The sequence below is a fragment of the Convolutriloba macropyga genome, chromosome 15, assembly GCF_964194025.1.
Source record: "Convolutriloba macropyga chromosome 15, txConMacr16.3, whole genome shotgun sequence".
Classification (NCBI taxonomy): Eukaryota; Metazoa; Xenacoelomorpha; order Acoela; family Convolutidae; genus Convolutriloba; species Convolutriloba macropyga.
In genome coordinates this window covers 39220233-39241671 of record NC_134482.1, presented here as the reverse complement: position 1 = coordinate 39241671, position 21439 = coordinate 39220233, and the positions used below count along the sequence as shown (strand labels likewise).

Here is a 21439-nt window from a genome sequence, read left to right as displayed (position 1 = left end):
TCTTGGTCATCATAACCTTCTCGGTCATCACTTATTTCAGCTATTTCTTCTATCTCGGAATAGTAGTGATTATCATACTCGCTAGTTAGTTCTGAAGTTAATTTCTTTATTTGATTTATTTGTGTGCCGTAGCGAAAACAATCAGATAAACTGTGTATAGCATTACAGTGTTCATTTATGTAGTCTGGTGCATCATCTACGCTAAAGTTACCTTCATCATTTATATTAATAAGTTTCTTTCTTTCGCCTTTGACTTGAGCAATAATTGGATAACAGTCGTTAGCGGTTGCGTCTTTATCGTCTTGATGCAACACAGAATAGTTAACTTCTTTTCCGTTAATATGAAACTTTATATCTTTAGGTATCACTTTGTGTTCTAGTTGATAAAGTTTAGCATCTGCTAAAGAAACATTTCTGCTAAGAATGTCAGGGAACGCTAAGTTTTTGCCTTCAGTGTATATAATTTGCAAGTTTTGGAACTTAGTTATTACAACTTGATACTTAAAGAAACGATGTGACATTTGTCCTCGTCGTGACCAAAGAAATAGAATTGGTCTGTGGTCACAATATAGGTAAATTGGAAAAGGGGATCCAATCACATAAAATTCATATGTTTGTAATGCAGATATTATTCCGCATAGTTCTCTATGTTGAGGGGACATCTTTTGTTCAGCTTTATCAAATACTCTCGAGTTTGCTGAAATCATACGTTTTCTATCAGGAAAATCTTGTATAAGAACACAACCTGTTCCTAAATTAGATGAATCAGCATGTATATGAAAGGGATAGTCATTAGAAGGAAATGCGTTAGAAATATCGTGACAGAATCTTTGTTTAAGGTCTGTGAATACCTTTTCGTGTTCTGGTAACCACTTGAATAATGTTGTATCTTTAGTTAAGTCATATAGAGGTTTTGCATCTATGTGAAAGTTCAAAATATAGGTATGATAGAAACCCATCATTCCTAAAACTCTTAAAACTTCTGTTTTCGATTCTGGCGTTTTTAGGTTTCTAATATCATCTATGCGCGAAGCAATAGGCGATAGTCCGTTCTTAGATATAACATGTCCTAGAAATCTCACTTTTCGTAAGAAAAACATTGTTTTATCGGGGGCTGCTTTAAGGTTTGCTTTTCGAAGCAAAAAGTGATACTCCTTTACTATTGTGAACATTTCTTGTTTATCTTTAGCTTGTAATAAAGTATCGTCTATATATGTTATGGCTTGTTTACGTTTTAAAAGGGGTCCAAATGCATAACGCATTAGTTTGCTAAAGAAACTGGGTAATGGCTTAAGACCATAAAATCCTACTTGATAGGTGTACTGTCTGCCTCCTACAATAAAACTTGTAACCTTCTGTGTATCTTCAGTTAGTGGTACTTGATTATAAGCCGATGACAAGTCACTACTTGTAAATATAGTTCCGGTTATCCTTGTCATTAGAACGTTTAGTGGTTCGAGTGGCCAACTAGAATTACTTGTATCAGTTATAGAGTTTAGGTATCTAGCATCAATGACTAGTTTTACATAATCCTTCTTAGGTAATATGATGACGGGATTGACAAACCAACTATTCATATCATCGTTCTCATTGAGTTCTCTGATTATCCCTGCTTGAATTAATTCGTCCATTAGTTTTTCCAATTTATCTCTGAGATGAATGGGTATTTTGCTTGGTCGTTGCTTTTTAAAGGTTGCGTCTTTCTTTAGGGGTAAATGGAATTTATGTTTAGTTTTGCCAATATCATACTTATGATGTGAATAGACATCATTATCTTAAAGTATTATTTCTAGCAACTCAAACAATTCATCATCAGTCAAATCACTTTGCGTGAAATCAAAATTATCTAAGAACCTTTCTAGATACTCTATGTCTTGAACGGTATTTCTATTTTGCTTAATTACAAAATCACTAACTGCCTTATTTATGATTCGGTTGCTTTGTAGTTTATCTCTAAACTTAGGAAACTGTTCGTTGACTTTAGGTCTACATAACTCTTTTGCTTCGGTAGAGAAGTCTGTGGCTAGTTCTATCTCATCTTCTTTGCATTTTTCTATTAACTCACTCTCAATAATTTCGAGCACCTCTTCCTGTTCTAGTGTATTGGTTTCTACTTTTTGTAGTTGATCAATATCATCTTTGCTTGTATACACATAGATAGTTATTCCTGAATTCTTAAATGTTTGTTCAATTAGAGAAGATATCTCTCTCCAATCCATTCCGTCTAAACCACAAGCTATTTTTGGCATCGCTATACAGCGTAAATTTAGTCCTAGTGCATGATCTCTCATAGCAAGTAGTGTTGTTTTGATTGTATCAATTGTTGGCTTTTCATAATGATTAGCCTTAGTGATGAGATTATATACTAAGTTATTATCTGCTCTGAAAGTTATTATGTCACCTATATCACAGTTTCTACTTTTACAGTAGTCCTTTAATAAGGGTATTCTTTTGGAGATTGTGTTAGCAAAACCTTTTCTCTTTTCTGCATCTGAGGATATCGTGTGCGCTATAGGCATATTAGAGTCAAATATAGATTGGGTACGGAAATCTACATATTTAATGCAAGAATTAGTTTGAATATGCTGTCCTTCTTGTAGATTATTTACTACTGTGTTCAGTATGAAGCAACTGTTATAGTCCTCACTTTCGTTTAGTATTGTACTTGTAAATTCGGCACAGTTTTTGATATTGTATCTTTGTATAGGTTTGTCGGTTATATCACACATAGCATAACCTATTATTCCTCTATTTATCTGTATTGGGTGATTCTTTTGATTCTCCATGAATATGGGTAGGAATTCTTCAGATTGTGGACAAAGTGTGTTCACAAAGACTAGGTCAGTTTTTGCAACGTTAATATGGGGCATGAAATATGTTCCTGGTGGAAATAAGGCTTGACTGGGGTGCTTTTGTTTGTGCAATTGTGTACTTTTCTGTTGTAGAAAGATTGGTTGAGATATGTTTAAAGCAGTCATCTCAGTTATGTATGGGTAATCTTGCTCATTGTTGAGTGAGCCGTAGCAAATTAGATTTCTCTCAGTTTTTAATTCTACTGCGGGGATATCGAAGTGAAGTGCTTTTAAAAACAAATGACAAAAATCAATACCTATTATGTTCTGTCTCTGTTCTTTAGTAACGAATACTTTATGGGGAACTGTATATTTACCGTCAGTTTCGAAGCTAGATTGAATAGTTGTGTAGCCAAGCATTCTGATTGATGAACCAGTATATGTCTTTGAATCACAATTTGTATTTTGTAAATGCAAATTTTGTCCAAGGCTTACTAAAGCAAGGTATGTAGGATGGTTAATGATAGTGCAAGTTGATCCTGGATCAATCATGAACTTTACTTCTAAACCACTATTATTTTTAGTGTCTCCGGTGGCAAAGTGATATAAATTGAGATAAATTCTTGACTTAGTACTATTTTCTTTAGTAGCGTTCGGAGACTTCAAAAGTTTAAAGGAAAGAAGTCCGTTATAGCATTTACGTAGTCATCGTCGCCTTCAACGAAACTTATTTGATTTGGTTGTTGTTGAATATTGTTGGGTTTTGATTGCCTTTGTTGTAGATTGTTATTTCTACTTGGTGTATAGAAGCTAGCACTTTGTTGTGGCTGTTGCTGTTGTTGTGGTGATGGTGATTGTTGTTCAAGATTTGGTTCATTATTTCTATAGGTGTTTTGCTGAGGGAAGGTTTGTTCGTATGGTTGAGTGAATCTATTGCCATAGCTGCTAAAAGATGTATTTTGTTGTTGATAGTTAGGCTTGTTGAACCTAGGATTATAGTTTGAGTAGCCACCTCTTGGTTGATAGCCTTGGTTTCTAGGACCATTGAATCTTGTATTGCCTCGGTTATTCTTTCTGTAATCGTTAGAGAAGGTTATATTTGGCCTTCTTGGTTCAACTAGTTCCTTTCTCAATTTGTTAACACTATCATCTATCTGTTTCTTTGTGCATCTAGAGATGGAATGACCATTGCTTCTGCAATAATCACAGAATCTAGTACTGTTAGGTCTGCCTTTTATGTTTGGGTCTCTAGGCCTAGGAGTATCTATAGCATTCACTTCGTTGCTTTTGAAAAGACTGGTTAAATCGTTAATTTTGCTCTCGAGTTTTTTAAGTTTATCTATGCCTGTAGCTCCACTAGATTCTGTTGTTACAGAAAATGTTAAGTCTTTTACAACTAAGTGATCGACAAACTGTGTCCAAGTTATTGAAGGATTCTCAATAAGTTTCTCGTGCGCTTTGCGTTTTAAACCTTGTGGCCTTAGTCCTCTTATAGCAAAATCTATGTATTTCTGACTTCGTTGTCTTTGTTGGATTTCTTTCTCTTTCCTGATATTGTCATCACCTTCAATACTTGTTGGTATCTTTTCTGGCCAACGTTTATCAACTCCACTCTTTATTCTATGTAGATAATTCTTTATTAATTCTCCTTCTTGCCTGAATGTGTTCTCAACCTCAAGTCTAAATCTAAATTGGTCTCTACCGTCTGTAAATCTTTTTATAAATTCATCTTTTAAAGTATTCCAATCTGTAGTATCTGTGACTTCACTTTCAAACCATTCTAGTGCTGTATCAGTTAAAAGTGAGCCGAATAAGGATTGTTGCCTTTTATCATAGCTAGTCTGTGCAGCGGGTGCTGTAGGCCTAGTTCCTAGTGAAAAGAGTATTTTGTTTTCTATAGAGTTCCAAAAAGAAGTGGTATCCTGATTAGGATCATTGCCTGAAAAAGATACAAGTGAAAGATTTGGATGTGTTATGGGAGTTTCAGGTGGGGGAGTAACGGCAGGTGGAGGAGTACTACCACCAGGACTGGCCATTGTTTAAAGGACTGAAGTTATTGTATTAGAATTATTAAGAACAGAGGAATAGTTTAAATCAAAATCAAAAAGGGATTTTAGTGAGAAGCCCTTTGACTAGTTAACTTACACAAGTTAATTTAATGGCTTTTCTACAATAAGTGAACAAGTTAAATTTAGGCAGGCTTCTCTGATAGTTTAAATGAACAAGTTAAATTGAGAATGCCTTTTCTATATTAAATGAACAAGTTAAATTGAAGTAGCCTCTCTGGGACCACCATTTATACTGCTGGTCCGTACATTAGATACTTAAACGACGGGGTTAATCGCGGGACCACATGTATAACTTGAGAGTTCAACCCCTAGTTCTACTCTTGGTATATAGTTAAGTATTAAAGAAAGTTAAATGCAAATATGAATTAATAAGTTATGTTAAACAGCATCAATTATGAACCGAGCATGAAGGGATAGAATACTTAAAGTTGTTAAGACTGAGATAGCACTAAATAGTACAGGTTGAGTTATTCTAAGTTAACTTGTAACTTAGATAGAGTTTAAGAGATGTTAAATTATAACTTAGAGAAGTTAAGTTAAACTTACCTGATTTCCAAATTTGTGCTAAGTTAATATTTTATGACTTAGAGAGTTCTTAGTTAAGAACAAGTCACAAAATATTCTAAGTTAGAAAAATATCTCAAGTAAGCTGAGATTGAGCAAGGGAGCAATAAGGGAGTATGATTTTAAATCAGAAGTTATCAGGGACCAAAAAGTGTTGGTGGTTGAGCGTGCAAGCTCCTTTTATACTTGCGGACACGTGGTTCTCTAGTATCCTATTGGATAGAGATAACGAGTGTCGACAGTGTTACCAAGGTTAACTTGGTGTTATCTGTGTGGCGTGATAATATCACGTCATAGTATTCTCAGTTTTAGTTAGTGATCTTAAAATAGTAGCTTATTCAAAACTACTTAGTAATTTGTTCACACGACAAAATGGACTTTGTCCAAATCAAGTTTGTGCTTCACGCACTATAACGTAAATTCTCAAAATAGCACTAAGATTATCAAATAGTGTTACTGAGTGTAGCACACTTCAGTACAACTCCCCCACTCTCAACTTAGCGGGTGCATGTTATAATGTCATAAGTAAAAGTTAAGCGAACTTGTCAGGGGGAGAGAAGAGTTGGGACCCAAAAACGCCAGCAAGAGGAATCAGTCCAAAATTCGCGAATACATTGATTCAAATGCAACTAGTCCGGGAGCCAAGGTTACCTTCAGTTAGTTCTGTTACCAGCAGTGGGTTATACCATTTCGGGTTATAATCAAAGAGCTATATGGAACCTAATGGATTCTTAAAAATCTTACACTTTCATGTTTGGGGTCAGAAACGAAAAAAATCAACTCTGATGCTTTTAGTTTTAAATACTATACTCATTTGTTCATTTGGTGTTGTCTCGATTTCTTTGATTTTCTTGTTTTGGCGCCAAGAACCTCAAATCATAGTCAATTTAGTATTTAAGAAAGTAAAACTATCATGCTTGAAATCAAAAACGAAAAAAAACCCAACTCTGATGCCTTTATGCCTCTTGCTGTCACATTGTGTGCGTGTTATTGTATTTTTTTGGCCGCTTGCGGCCATTTGAATGGTGACGAAGCCTTTTCTTTCAATGAGATTTTAGACTAAGCTGACGGATTTCTTTTCGATAAATCTTGACGTATTGCGGACCTTTGAGTAAGAAAATCAGAATTGGCCCCAGTCTGGCAAGTGGAAAAATCAGACTTGGCGCAAGTCTGGCCATTGTAAAATCTGAATTGGCCCCGTTGAAAAATCAGAATTAGTCGTGATAATGTCCGTAGATATAAACAGTAGAGTAGATTCCAGCTTCTTAGTTTAGTTGTGTTAATCTGTGCACACATAGAAGCTTCACTGCCGATATATTAGGCAAATACTCCAGACAGAGTTCCATCAAAAATATTGTACCCGGATTTGATTCTGAAGGATTTTTTTCTGATTTTGCTGAACTGTAAAAATCAAAAACCAAATTTTAAAAATGTTTTGGTATTCTTGCTTTTTTATTTGCTTTAGAACAGCGAGCGTTGTAGCTTTTAACAGGGAGAAATTAACAAAATTTTCAGAAATATGATTCTCCAACCGAGCATAAAAAAACGAGTACCAAAAAATTTTGATTTTTAGAATAACAACAGAAAGCTGCCTAAAAATATGCAAATTGCAAAAAATTGTTGTTGCCAATTTTTCTTAGCTTGTCAGATTAGATTATAGATGTGCTTTTCCTTTTTATTGCCTTGCTAATCATCGGAAATCGAGGGGGAAAGACTTATTTTGTCAAGATCAACTACAGATTAAGCCAGTTATGTGACGTTTTCAGTACAGAATTGGTTCAAAATCGACAGGGGTTGTTGTTCAAGTTCTCTCTACTAGCCTGAGAACCGCTTTCTGGAAAAAATGCCGCAAAGTAGTACAAAAAAAACAACGTTACCGAAACTTTATCCAATTTGTGTTACATTCTGATGAGCCTGGATCTGATATACTCTAGAGGTACGTTGGCAAATTTTAACAGTAAAAACGTTTTTACCTATGTTCATAATTGAACATATTTTTGCCGGAACATTTATTTGGCGCACTCGGCACTGTTAGAAAACCAAAATTCAGTTTTTTTTAAGACAGAGACGGATGGATAAAAAATAGCAAGCAAGATGTTTAGCACTGACATTTTCGCAATTTGATGTCCACGGGTAGATTTCTTAAAAACATCGACGTATTTTTTTTAATTAAAATTGAATAGCAGTTAGGTATCAGTCATTAACAAAAAACACGATTATCTGTTACACAAAATGACGTAATAAATGACAATACACCAGGCTCCAGAAATCCATTTCCATCAGTTTTGACGCATAAAGTATAAAGTGATTTTATGTGGTGAATAGAACTTGAAAAACTTTAAAAATGCCCCAGGTGCCGCAACCTCTAGTTGATTTACAATTAACGTCACGACACAAATAATTCAGCAGAAAAATTGTGTATCATCCCAAGGAAATAACATATTATGAATGCAAGGAAAAATAAAATTAAATACAAATCCGGAATTTTTCAGATTAAACCATATTTAGAAGGCAAGACTATGAAGGTCAATAAAAAGTCCATTTTTGAAGACAACGATTACGTTTCTTGTATTGAAATTCGGTTCGTGAAGTTGTTCAGGAAGTTCGGTTTGTTCAAACAAGAAGCCAATGGAAAAAAACTGAAAATTGAAATTTTCAGAGACAAAGAGGCTCAGTAATGTGCGTTTGCACATAATGTTCCGACCCCGCTCATCGTCATTTTTGGCTTAACTGTCTGCCAAATGAGGAAGAGATGGAACACTTTCAAAAATTCACATACTGCTCAAAAATTATTGGTATATTAAGCTAACAAATACTTCGTAAAGTCACTTAGTAATGTAAATAAAACCACGGTAGAAGTTCGATGAGACCTGCCATTTATAAGACGTCAACCAACAAAATCAAATAACAACAAAACCAAATAACAACAAAAAATAATTGCATCCGAAAGTTATTGGCTAATTTTTTGAAAACCAAGTGAAAATAGCGTCAAATAAAACCTATACTAAACGAATTCAGTTGTAATTCATCAAAAAACATGGGATCATTCCTTTTTGACCATCCGTATCAAGTAGACAAAAAAAACAAAAACAACAAAGTTAAAAAAACGTTAAAATTTTAGAATAGAAAAAAAATGAAGTAATGGAAATCATAGATAACAACTGAATTCTTTAAATAGCTTAACGTTCATTCAAAAAATCACATGGCGAACTTGAGACCCGCAACTATTCAGAATAAGTCGCGCGTCGACAAAAACAAACAAAAATTCCTCACAAAGTGAAGTTCAATTAAATTTTGCAAGAATACAGTGTCGAAGCCGGTAAAAACGTAATCTATTCCTTAAAAAGATAATATCAATTGCCAATTCCTTGAAACCCATGATGTGATATCCGAACTCTCAAAAGAACGACAAAAAAGACAAAAATCAAAAATTAAATTAAATTTTTGCAACAAACCGGTGTCAAATCCGTTAAAAAAAGCAATTCTCTAAAAATAAATAGGTGTGTTCAATTGTGTCTTTATTCAAAACAAATATTGTAATATAAGGCCTGTAATTGACAAGAATAGGTAACTTGGAGACAAAAAGAAGAGCAAAGTGCAAGCCTAAAAATTACGTCCTTTTACTTTAAAAACTTTTGATTTGAAATTCATAAAAATCTAGCTTTCAACTAAAAAATAATTTAAAAAAGGTTCCTTTTCTCATCCCTACGAGGCCGCTAAGACTTGCATTTATCGAGAATTTCTCATACGTCTACAAAAAATTCAACAAAAAAAGACAAAACAAAAGAATTCTGTTAAATTCTGCTAGAAGACGGAGTCCAAACCACTATAACCAGATTAAAATTGCCGAAAAAATTGATATGTTCAATTGTGCCTTCTTTTTAAGCGCAAAAATTGATACCTGACTTTTCAATAACGTGACATGACAAAATATGGAACCTCAAAATGGGAAAATGTCCAAAAACCGCAAACTGTTCGTATCAATTAAAAAGACGATGCAACCTGTCTCAGAGCTACAATTTGAACAAAATAAGCAAAACATGGCAAGGATCAATGATCAATTGTTTTTTCTTCAAGAACAAATCTTTAAAAGTCAATTCGAGATAGCTTTGTTCCAATCGTTGTTTTTCACAGTTTTAAAATAATTCGGAATGTAATCAATTAAAAGTCTTTTCTAAAAGTATTTTCCTATTTTTACTTTTTTATGTTAATTACAGAACAGAACAGTTCAAATCAGAACAGTTCAAATGACAGGTCCAATTGGCTTCCTGGGGAGTTTCAAGGAAACCTATCTAGGTTTCCTTAACCAAAAGCTTATTGTCGAGTTGACTTTTAAAGACTTGTTTTTGAAGAATAAACCATTGATCAGTTAAGATTTGTATTTGATTTGACAATTTTGGTTTGTATTTGTATATGGTTTGACAAAACAGGTTTAATTTGCTGAATTCGATCTTTCATTCAGTACATTTAGATAACAGAAAGTTCGAAGTTTGACTTAGACTGATTTCATTCTTCATTTCTGGATCGCCAGAATTATGTAAAAACAGTGCTTGGTCGTTTTAGTGGTTTTTTTGATTCGAAACTAATAATCAGTGGTTTTTTTATTCGAAACTGTAGGAATTTACATTTCGTGGTCTTTCATTTCAAACGGCAATAGCTTTATCACATCAGACATCAAATTTCATTTTTTTGAAGTAAATATGTAAATTATTCTGATAATAGCCCTAAAGTTAGATATCCACATGCTTTCAAATGTTAAAAAAATTAATCACAGTATCAGTATTGTTATCAATATAATAATCTTAAATTTGTGGCTGTCCGTTCTCATGGGTAAAAATAGGGTTCGAAGGCGAGAAAGGTACCAAATGCCAGCCAGTTAGCTGTAGCCACAACGGGTAGAAATGGAAAAGATCCTATCTTTGTACGGAGCTCAGGAATTAGCGACCCGGAGCATAGAATTCCGACTTCAAACTGAGATACAAACCTGCGGCCCCGGCGATGCTCTACTGGGCGAAGAATTGACAGAATGGGTACGCAAGTCGCCCTTGATCTTCCACGGTGACCCGAAAGGAGATTTGGGCTTCGAGAGTAATTTAGGAGACGACATATTAGTCGGTTTTGTGATGCGAGGGACACTTTGAGGCACTGGGATCTTACTCTTATCCATAACAAGTTTAGTTATAACTGTTAGTTATAATAAGTATGGTAAACGCTCATGCTTGTAAAAAAACTGGGTAAACAAGTAAGGGATTGTGGGTTCGATTCGGAGACATGCTAGTTATAAATAATGTATAAAAGAAAATAATAGACAAAAAAACTTCTTAGTTTTATCAACAACTAGTTAAATAGTTAGAATAAAGTTTTAATCGGCTGTAATAATAAATGAACAATAATAATGAGTATATCGTTAATCACGACGTTTCCCCATGGTCAATTTATTAATTTAGCTAAGTTAAATTTTAAAAACTGTATAACAATAAAAAAACGCATCTTATCGATAACCAGTCTAGTTATAACTGCGGGCATAAGCAAACAACAAAAAGGATAAAATTGAAGTTTACGGTACCAAGCAAAGACTTCACTGCGGGGAAATTTTTAAAAAGTAAACAACAACAAGGGAAAACGTAAAACAGGTGTTTTTGTATCGCAACAAAAAAGGATTTTGTTCGGGGCAAAAAAATACAAAGTACAACTCATAACGCGTGAACAGATATTTTTTGAGGGTGGATAACGCTTAACAAAGATCAAGGTAGAATTTTAACCAAAGGTGGGGTGGTTGGTTATAGAGGGGTTATAAACCTGAGTTATAACTAGAGTTATAACTTAATGAAGCCTCCATTGATTCGGGGGAGTTTTGTTTGGAATAAATTATAGAATTGCGGAATTCAAGTTGACAACCTTTCAGCAGTTAGATTATTTTCCAGTTCACAGCCAGACAAAGCCAGCCAGATGAAATTCTTCAAAAAAGACTACCAAATTTTACCCCACAGTTTCTGTGCTAAAATGTTGGCGCAAAATGAAAAATTTCCCCCCGTTTTTTTTCTCTTCAAATATCGCGGAAAAATGGGGAAAAATGGAAAAGGCGAATTGATTTTTCCTCTTCAAATCGAGCTTCATCAAATTTGGATACAATGGTTTCCAATATATAGTATATCTAATCTTTCACTGGCAAAAAAGCAATTTTCAAATACAATTATATATGTTGGCTTTTTGATGTCCTTTTATATACTGAATATACGCATTAGCCATGCCCTGAAAAAGCTCAAAGGACGGAAAAAATCTGCCCCTGAAATGTTATTGAAAAATATCGGGCAGTATATTTGGTAAATTTATCAGGGTTACCGAAATGGCAAATGTTAGTCCAAATTTTGTTGGGCAATATCTGGTCAATTTTTCAGCGGGGTGCTAAAAGCCAGAACAGCACAGGTATTTAATTGGTATTCAAACGCAATTTAGAAATCATCATTCGGGATTTAACCCCCAAAAAGGGATAAAAGAGCCGGAAAATTTGAAAAGCGCTCTCTTTATTTAAATGCCTAAAGGCAGCATTTCAGGCAAAGGTCTTTTTTCTTTTCACTTTGCTAAGAAGGCTCTGGGGGGAGGGGCTATGTAGTTAGTAGGGTTATAACTAATAACTAGGGGTGGGGTTGGCTAGCTACTGAGAAGGTGGCGTTTCTCTACCTTTACGTGGTTGCGCAATTTGGTTATAATCGCGTGGTTATCCACAATAAGAGCCCGCTAACTCCCCCCGAAATCTCCCCAAATTTAGACAAGCAACGTCAAAATTACATGTGCTGTCGGCTAATGGAATTTATTTTGGAAATTGCAAATCAAAAAAGCGTTATCATGCTGTTCCGGGATTTGTTCAAGTGCACAAAAAGTTGAACGAAATATTCCAGCGATTGAGCCAAAAACAACGTGAACAACTTAAAAGCCCGATTACAATATCTTTATTTTGATAAATTGTCACTTTTGCAGCAGCGGTCACAAAATTGCGACCGTTTTTGTTTTTTTAGCTGATATTATGTTTGTGTGAAGCAACTAAATATCTGAAATATGAGGACTTTTTTGTGAGTTATCAGTACCTTTTAGAACAATGCGGCCAAAAATTTGGGCAAAATAGGGTAAAATTTTCGTATCAGTGTAACCTTTTCTATCCTATTTTAACAGTTTCCTTTTTTCTGTTTGCAAATCGAGAGGATATTTAATCTTTGTAATCGAACAAAATTTTACGACCATCATAAAAGGCAACTTCAAAACACTTCTAGTTGCAATATATATGCGCAGGCCTTTGAATGGCATAAAAATATTTTATAGGCAAAAAAGGGCGATTAACATCTCAAGGGTTATAATTTTCCAGAGGAGGAAAGCAGGATCTAGTGGTGAAGGTGAAAATCAATCGTAGCTTCATGTTTTGATCCCATCGAGAACAAAATTTTACCCAAATTGATACGAGTGACAAAAATGATAAACTTGCGTATATTTTTTGGGTACTTTTACTGGAGAAAAAATACATCGTGAAATATATTTCGTCAACGCAAGCAAATGATCAAAATTATTCGTCGCAGATAAGAAAAGTAATTCAAAGTAAGCGGGAGACAGCTGGATTCTACCGGATCATGAAAAATAAAAGCCCAAAATCTACTTAATGAAAAAAATGATCAACATCATGATTGCTGTTTGTCTAAATTTTTCCGCTTTCCATGAATTAAAATTAAAACTTAAAATTAAAATTCTGCTAATATTAAAAAAGCCAACATAAATGGTCTTGAAACCAAAACTATATCAAATAAAGTCTGTTCACTTTTTAAAAATTTTGTAATAGCAATTATCTTAAGTTAGAAATGGCTCGAAAACAACACAAATAGCTCTAGTTGCCTAAAATAAACGTGATGTTTGTCGACAAATTGGTCTCAATAAGTGTTCCGACCCCGCTTGTGGGGGAAGGAGCTATATACTCGAAGGGTTATTTCTTTATTCAGTCAATTTTGGCCAATCGATATATTCATCGTAGAGAAATGTGAGTGGTATCACTAAATAGCTCGTCCAGCCTAGAATTTGAAATTAAATAGATTTTTCTGAATTTCGTATTTTTCGAGGAGTTATCCAGGATTGTTTTTTGTGAACACGTCATATTTGGTATGATTTCGTTCATTTTTAGTGTAATTTTTTTTCAAATGATGATCTTTTCTTTAAAATATTCCATTGAAAGTTACATTTCACGCCGCAAAAGGACTCAGTTTCGTATTCCTAATATAAAAAAGGTGACAAAAAGACTAGTTCTGGTCTCATAGGAAAGTTTACTAAAAAGAAATTGGAATTCTATTTGAGAGCTGTTTTTTTTTAGAAAACTTCATATTTTTTAGGTCACCTAGAGACTGGTCACTTTTCATATCGATGTTTGGTTAATGATAAACCTGATGTACAGTAAAATGGCGCCTAATAAACAAAGAACATGTTTTCAAGGAATCGCACATGCTTTTTATGGCTTCGACTCTGAGCTTTTGTAATTTATAATGAAATTTTGATTTATTTGAGGTTTTACTGATTTTTTGTAGCCCTATAGCATAGAATCGTTGACTAAAAGTGCGATGCTTTTTGTAATGAGCATTAGTGAAGCTATTCAGTGCTTTGATTGGACAGCTCAGGCTTGTTAATACTTTATATTTAATTTTTCGAATTTTGTTTCAAATATTAACCGACCATAAACCTTTTTTTTTAAACTGAAAGTCAGTTTCTGTTGAAAGCTATTGATCTTATTGTCTGCTATTCTTTGAAAATAATTTTGCAAAAAAGTTTTTAGAACATTAACCTATTTTAAACCTATTTTCATGGTTGTTAAGAAATTCTCAGTAATGACCATAACCCCTTTCTTTTTTTCTACAGCAAGCTAATTTATTAGGTTATCTTTTTTTTTCTAACTCATAGTTTTATGGCATCGATGCCAGAAGATTTCAAAAAAAAATTATGTTTGTACTCTTGGTTCCTGTTGAAATCTTATCATAATACCCTAATATTGATAGCTCCCACTGGTTTTGACAACACGCTAAATAAAGCATAGATAAAAGTTTCAGATAAAAGGATATGACTAGTCAATGACAAATAATCCTGTCTTCCCATCGAGGCTTAACAATTATGCTCCCATCGAGCAATTTTATTGCCTTTCGCTTAAATCAATTGAGTTTAATGGCGTTGATACTAACGGTTTTCTCAGAAATGTCGTGGTTTTAAAGAATTTGTTCATATTTTTTGATATTTTAAAGTCATATTGAAAAAAAGAACTTCATGTTGTTAAAAAGTAAATGGATGGTAGAAAAGTCATTGCCGAAAAGTTACTTTTTAACGGCTTCGACACTTTTCTCGCTCAATTTTTTTTGAATTAGCTCTTTTTGCTGACCGGTCTCAAAAGCTTGTAATTGAGTATTCAAGGACTGATGTTACCCGAGGCAGTCATTTTATAGCGAATAGTCTCAAAGTTTATGATATTATACATTTTCAATGGTTAATTTTTAAAATTTTTAAACTTTTCAGTTTTTGTTGTTTTTTTTTCGTCAACTTGTAGCTTAATCTCATCATTGAGAGATCTAATTCAGTTTTTTTTTGTGTTAGAAAAATGTAAATGTCCAGTGATATCATGTCGTAACTGATGAATTGTTTATGGACAATATGCATTTAAATAAAAGTTTTAGTGGTGTACTTGTGTTTCTTTTTCTCTTCTTTTAGCACTTTCGCGTAATAACATATCCTAATGATTTTCATATGTGGCCCAAATGCACTTATTTATTCTTTTAGTAAAATTTTAGTTGCTTCAATATGTATGAAAATGGAAGGAAGAATACATAGTAATCAGAAAATAGCTAACAATTTTAATGGCTTCAATAATTTGTGTTTTCGCAAATTGTTTATTTTTTATGAGTTTTTCCGCTTCTGTAGTCCGTTCTTATGGCTTAATCTAACCAAAGACAGGTTCGATTGGTTTCATAGTGAATGTTTAGTAAATTTATTGAGAATTATTTAGTTAAAAGCAACTGATTTTTAAGACTTTAGAAAATAATTGGTTTGAAAAAAGTTGATTGATTTTCAAATTTCGCCTTATTATTTCCCTTTGTCGACTTTGTTACCTAATCTCATTAAGGAAAAATGCCATCTGCTGTATAGTATGGACAAAGTAAGTTTGTGCAGTTAAGGTTTTATGCACAAATTGGCGTTGTTACTAGGTGCGTTCAAATTTAGATACCTAGTTTTTGCAGTGAAATTTTTTTTGCTTCTTTTGTTGTGTGTGTTTTTTTTCATAGTTTTATCAATAAAACATCTCCTCAGCGCTGTGATGAGGCGTGCATTAGCAATATTTAATTCAAAAAGTAGTCAGCTTTTTAAACGTTTTTTAAACTCAAACATCTATTTTTATTATGTCTTCATTTGGTTGACAATTAAGTCAAAAATGTAGATGAGCTGGGGTCGTAACATCATGCGCGAACGCTCATTAATGAGCATCCTTGTTGAAAATAAAAGTACAATTGAGAAATATACACAAAAAGTTCTTCTGAAATTTTTTAACGAGTTTATGTTGAGCCAAATCTAGGAAAATTGAATCGTGATATCTGTAGTGTCTTTGTGATCATAAAAAACAAAAAGAACAAAACTACTTAGTGTTTGAATACAGAACTGCCCTACTGATTTTTTTTATTTAATCCTGAGTATTTTAATCATTCCTTAGTCATGTCAAGTGTTAAAGTTTGAGCGACTAAAAGCTGTGTAAACTCTATTAGTATGTCGAAATACTGCTTATTGTTTTTGGAAAAACCAGCAAAAGCTGTCGCAGTTTACTTGAAAAATGAAGGTTAATTATAAATACCTTATTTAAGAAAGTTAAATGAGCAACCTCAGTAAAAATTTTGAAAACAGATTTAGAAAATTTACGCGCACTGACTCTTTCTGCAAAAATCTAATGAAATTTGTTAAAACTAAAAAGTTCTCCAAAAAATATTCCTGTGTTAGTATAATTGGGAAAAAAATGTTTGTTAGAAGTTATTTGAAAAGCGACGTCTAATAAATTTTATTAACAAAAACTTGGATGTAGCAGTAGAAGAGGAAGAGAGAAAGAGAAAGAGAGAGAGAGAGAGAGAGAGAGAAAAAAAAGAAAGAGAGAGAGAGAGAGAGAAAGAGAAAGAGAGATTACGAGAGATACAGAGAAACCGGGAGGGAGGGAGAGAGGGAGAGAGAGAGAGAGAAAGAGAGAGAGAGAGAGAGAGAGAGAGAGAGAGAGAGAAAGCAAGGAAAGAAGAAAGAAAGAGAGAAAAGAACGGATTGTGATTTCTTTGTTTATTGCAATATACAATATACAAATATCCTTCTCTCATAAAAAAAATTCAATCCGTCATTCAAATATTGGTAACGGTCAGTTTGTAAAAAATTTCAAAAGGTACTCAATATGGATTTGACTAAACTGAAAATGTAAATATTTGTCATCCTTATGTTTTTTTTGTACTTGAGCAGGTTGTAATTTATTTTAAAACGAATGTCTCTTCAATGCATTAAAATCAGAATTCATCTGCACTGTCAAAAAACTAGTTGCTGGTTGGAAGTTGTAACCTGGTTAATGAAAGATGTCATTAGAGTTCAATTAAAATTTGTTCTAAGATTAGTAGTGAACATTAAAAAATGAAATCACCTTTGGAGCACTTTTGATTTAAAGTTTTAAAGTTTTTTTTAACTAGCAAACTGCGATTTAAGTTAAGGGCCAAAATTTTGCACGAGATCAGATGAAAATCAGGATTGCAATCTTGAAAGAGAAATTCTCATGCGACCGAAAACATATTCTTGAAAAAGTAACAATAACTGACTCAAGCTTTATCTGAGAGCAATTAAAAATCATCATTTTTTTCAAAAATGAAAAAAAAAATGTTATTCCCTTACCATAGGACATACCGCAGCCAGAAGTTTGTGCCGTCCAAAATAACGAGTGATGGGATCAATATTTTAACTCTCACATTATCAGCTCTTGCGTTTAAAAATAAGTTTAATCAATTCACTTAGGTGACTAAATATTGAATAACTGTAAACACAAACCTCTACTAATCTTGAATTGGGTTGGCTAAATGGTTATACTCAACCCCAAAAGTTAATATAATTCCGAAATTCGATCAAAAATAAACTTATTGAGGCAATTTTGTGAAACAAAAGCTCGAACCGTTAGAAAACTTCAAATAGCGAAAACGCGCAATTGTGAAATCAACCGGCTAAAGACAAAAGAAATGTTCTATTCGAGTGTTTATTGCTTTATAACTTTTGTTGACAAAGTAATACTACAAGTTATAACGCAATGGTAAAGATTAGCACCTTCGGTTTAAGTCTCTCCAACTTAATCAACTAACCATACTTCTACTTAACATTCTGAACAACACTTTGATCTTGTGAAATTAGATACAAAAGCGTTGCAACAAATAACGGCGACTTGTGTTGAATAAAATGTGAAATGCTATACACCGCGTGAAAAAAAAAAGTATTCTTACAACCGTTAGATTTCAAATTCTAAGCTACAGAAAATGCGCTGAAAAAGCACCAAAAATGGCCCGAAAAGCTTGAAATAGTTTTGAGGTCAAATAATGAAAGTTACCCACCCCCCCCCCCCCCTCTTCGCCTTCACCAAAAAAGTACGCAAATGGATCAAAATTATTTGGAATAAAGCTGTCTATGGTTGGTTTAAATGCTCAAAATTATTTCGTCTAATTTTTTTTCTATATTACGACAAAACAAAGCTTTTACTCACGTTTTTGGTAAATATTGACCACTCTCTACATAATAGTTTTTAAATAATTATAGTAATAACTATTTTAACTCTCGGTGTAAAAATGTTTTGAATGATAATCTACTGTTTTGAAGAACAATACTTTAACGTCGAAACATTTTGATAATAATTCTCATGCTAATTCTGAAATCAAGAAATACTTAAAACTAAGCTGTTATTATTTCAAAGCGTTCATATAAACGCATTTGAACAAAAATAGCTTTAATATTCGGTTATAAAAATGAGATAAAATTCCATAATTTTGAAACTTTGTCATACTTTATCTCCAGTGCCGACTTATTTTATCCCAGTTATTTCGAAGACCACCCAATTTAACCCGAATCAAGTCAAATCCTCAAAATCAAAGGGGGGCTTGAAATAGTCTACTTTCTAGTTTTAGTTTTATTGGGCTTACAAAATGACGGAAATCTCGCTTTCACTTCAAATAACAGCCCGTTCAAATTTGCTTGTTTAATATTTTTGTTACCTGACCTTGATAGGCTTAGGGGTGAAATTTAGACCATTTCACAGCACGTATTAGATCTGTTCAAAATGTCATTTAAGTATTTCGGGAAGTTAAAGAATTTTAAAACTTGGGATTACAATAAACAGTCTTAATAAAAGTATAATTATTAATTTCGTTTTATTTTAGAAATATTAAGATTATTATATGAATAATTGTCCAAAACGAATTGATATTCATTCACTTAGTTAGCCGCAGCAGAATGGAACCAAGTTCATAAATTAGTAGGGGTATTCCTTATCTTCAGAGCAATAGTCGTTAATTATATTCCGACCACATCAAAGGAGTGTTAAAGACATACCAACTCGGAAACCAAAATGACCAAATCATTAGAAAAATGAAAAGGAACAATTTGAAAAAAGGACAGCAGATTATTTCAGCAACTAGCTCAGTCCACTGTGTAACGAAAAGCAACGTTAATATGCAATTACCAAATTACTTATGTTACTGCTTTGATAAAGAGTTCGGTTTTTCACACTTGGGAGCCAGAACAAAGATCCAGAAAAAAATGCATTTTGAAAAAAATTGCAGAACAAAGATCCAGAAAAAAATGGATTTTGAAAAAAAATTGCAGAACAAAGATCCAGAAAAAAAATGCATTTTGAAAAAAATGCAGAACAAAGATCCAGAAAAAAATGCATTTTGAAAAAAAATTGCAGAACAAAGATTCAGAAAAAAAATGCATTTTGATATATCAGTTGAGAGATCAGAATGTGCTTTTCAAAAATTTACTTTTTTTTAGATCCAATGTCGCCAAAAATTCCGAAAAGAAAGATAAGATCTGTCTAAAAATAGCAGGTTATATATGGAGATATTAGTTAGAGACATTAACAAAAAAACTGCTGTAGAAATTTCAATGAATCGTTATAAATATAATGTTCCATTTTTTGCTTTATCTTGCTAAATAGAAACGAACCAAAAACAATCAGAAGGATACAAACTTTTTACATTGCTCTGTATTCAAGAACACTTTACCAGGATATCAAATTGCAGCAGTGAGATGATTTTTGACATCTGCAACCATTCTTTTCACTGAGGCAAATCCTTTGTATAAATTGTCTTAACTATCTTTACTCATTAGTTGCCGAAAAAAATCATCCAGACAAAATTACTTAACTTTTTGTCGTCTATTTCCTATGCAGTTCTGTGTATGAGATAAACCGATGGAAAGAACACGCATATAGATTTCAAATTCAGGCATTTAGTAATTTCAGTCATTCAGGCACAACGTTCGGAAAAAGTCTGAAAGAAGCGTTAATCTGTTTAACGGATTGAGAAACACATCAGAACAAATCCTGATTTACATTTCAAAGACATATTCTTGAACTTCTTGAAAGATATTTTTCGTGATAATTGAATCCAGTTATCCAGAAAGGGAGTCCAAAATGCACAACAAGTACTTTTTGGTCAATTTTCAGCCATATGTGCTTGACTGTTTCTGTCTCTAAGCTGCAGTTTTAATTTTCGAGTTGAAATTTTTGATGAAAATAATTTTTTAAACATTGTTATTTCTCACAAAATTTCTTGATTTATTACAGACAGATCTCAACTCACTGTCTCCTTGTTTCTCAATATCTGAAAAAATTGTAAAACAAACGGAGCAAGTTAGATTGGCGGGCTGGAAGGTTATAAAAACGGGTTCCCGGGAATAAAGATTGCTAAAACTTAATCAATCTTGTAAACAATGACAAATATTCGTTATTAAAGTTGTTCAAAAGTTAGGATAAACTGACCAAAATTGTGGCGCACATTAGGGCCCAAAATTTTCTTCACGAAGCAAAAGTATCGGAATTTCTCTTTATTGTGGAATATTGCTCACAGTGATCAGTAAGTTGATACTATAATATTATAATTTGGCCTCAAGAAGTGTCTGAATACAAAAAAGGGCTGCCATAAACTTCTTCTCTTTTTCAAAAATAACAGCAAAATGAGAACTGGAACTCAATGCAGGCTGGCCCTGATTTGAGGCGTGTTAAACTGAAATATTATAGGGTTGAATTCTTATAAAAAAAACTGATTCCCCGTGGAAATCCACTGAGTACATTAATTGAGCTACAATTTGCGTGAATCGTTTTAACAAATAGTTTACAACGCATTAAAACATTAATTAATTTAACCAAAACTGACGGTTAAGCATAAAAAATGAACTCCAAGTACAAATTGTCTTTGATGTTCATATAAGACGTTTTTGAACACTTATGAAATATTATGTTTTGAACAACATTAAAGCAAACTAATGCGTTATATTAAAAATAGCAATTGTGAGCGATTAGTAAGAAGATAGTATTCAAATGTGTATGTGCAAAAACTTACTTGGCAAGCTCTCATAAAAAGCTTTTTGTTCAGGATCATCCAATTTAAACAGCTGACATTAATTATTTCTTTTTTTTTCTAAAACCAAATTCGTTGAAACGTCTAAGTTTGCAGAATTTTAAAACAAAAAATGAATTGCTATGCACCATGCAATAAACAGTAATCTTATAACCTTCAGATTAAAACGTCACAGGAAATATGCAGTTAAAAGCAAAAACGAGTGTGCTAAAAACTGAAACTATAATATAGGCCAAATTTTGTTAGCTACCCAAACCCCTAACACTCTCCAACGATTCGTCTCAGCAGCGTTAAGAAAAAACACCAAAAACACCAAATTCAGTACAAAAAAACTTTGTGCTGAATTTGGATATGCTTTAAATCTAATCAAATA

At 33.1% G+C, this 21439-nt stretch overlaps 1 protein-coding gene across 6 annotated transcripts in view; it reads right to left on the bottom strand.

The window, feature by feature from the left end:
* Positions 1-21439, bottom strand: part of LOC142354058 (uncharacterized) — a 469891-nt gene that overhangs the window by 13649 nt on the left and 434803 nt on the right. The window lies entirely within an intron of this gene.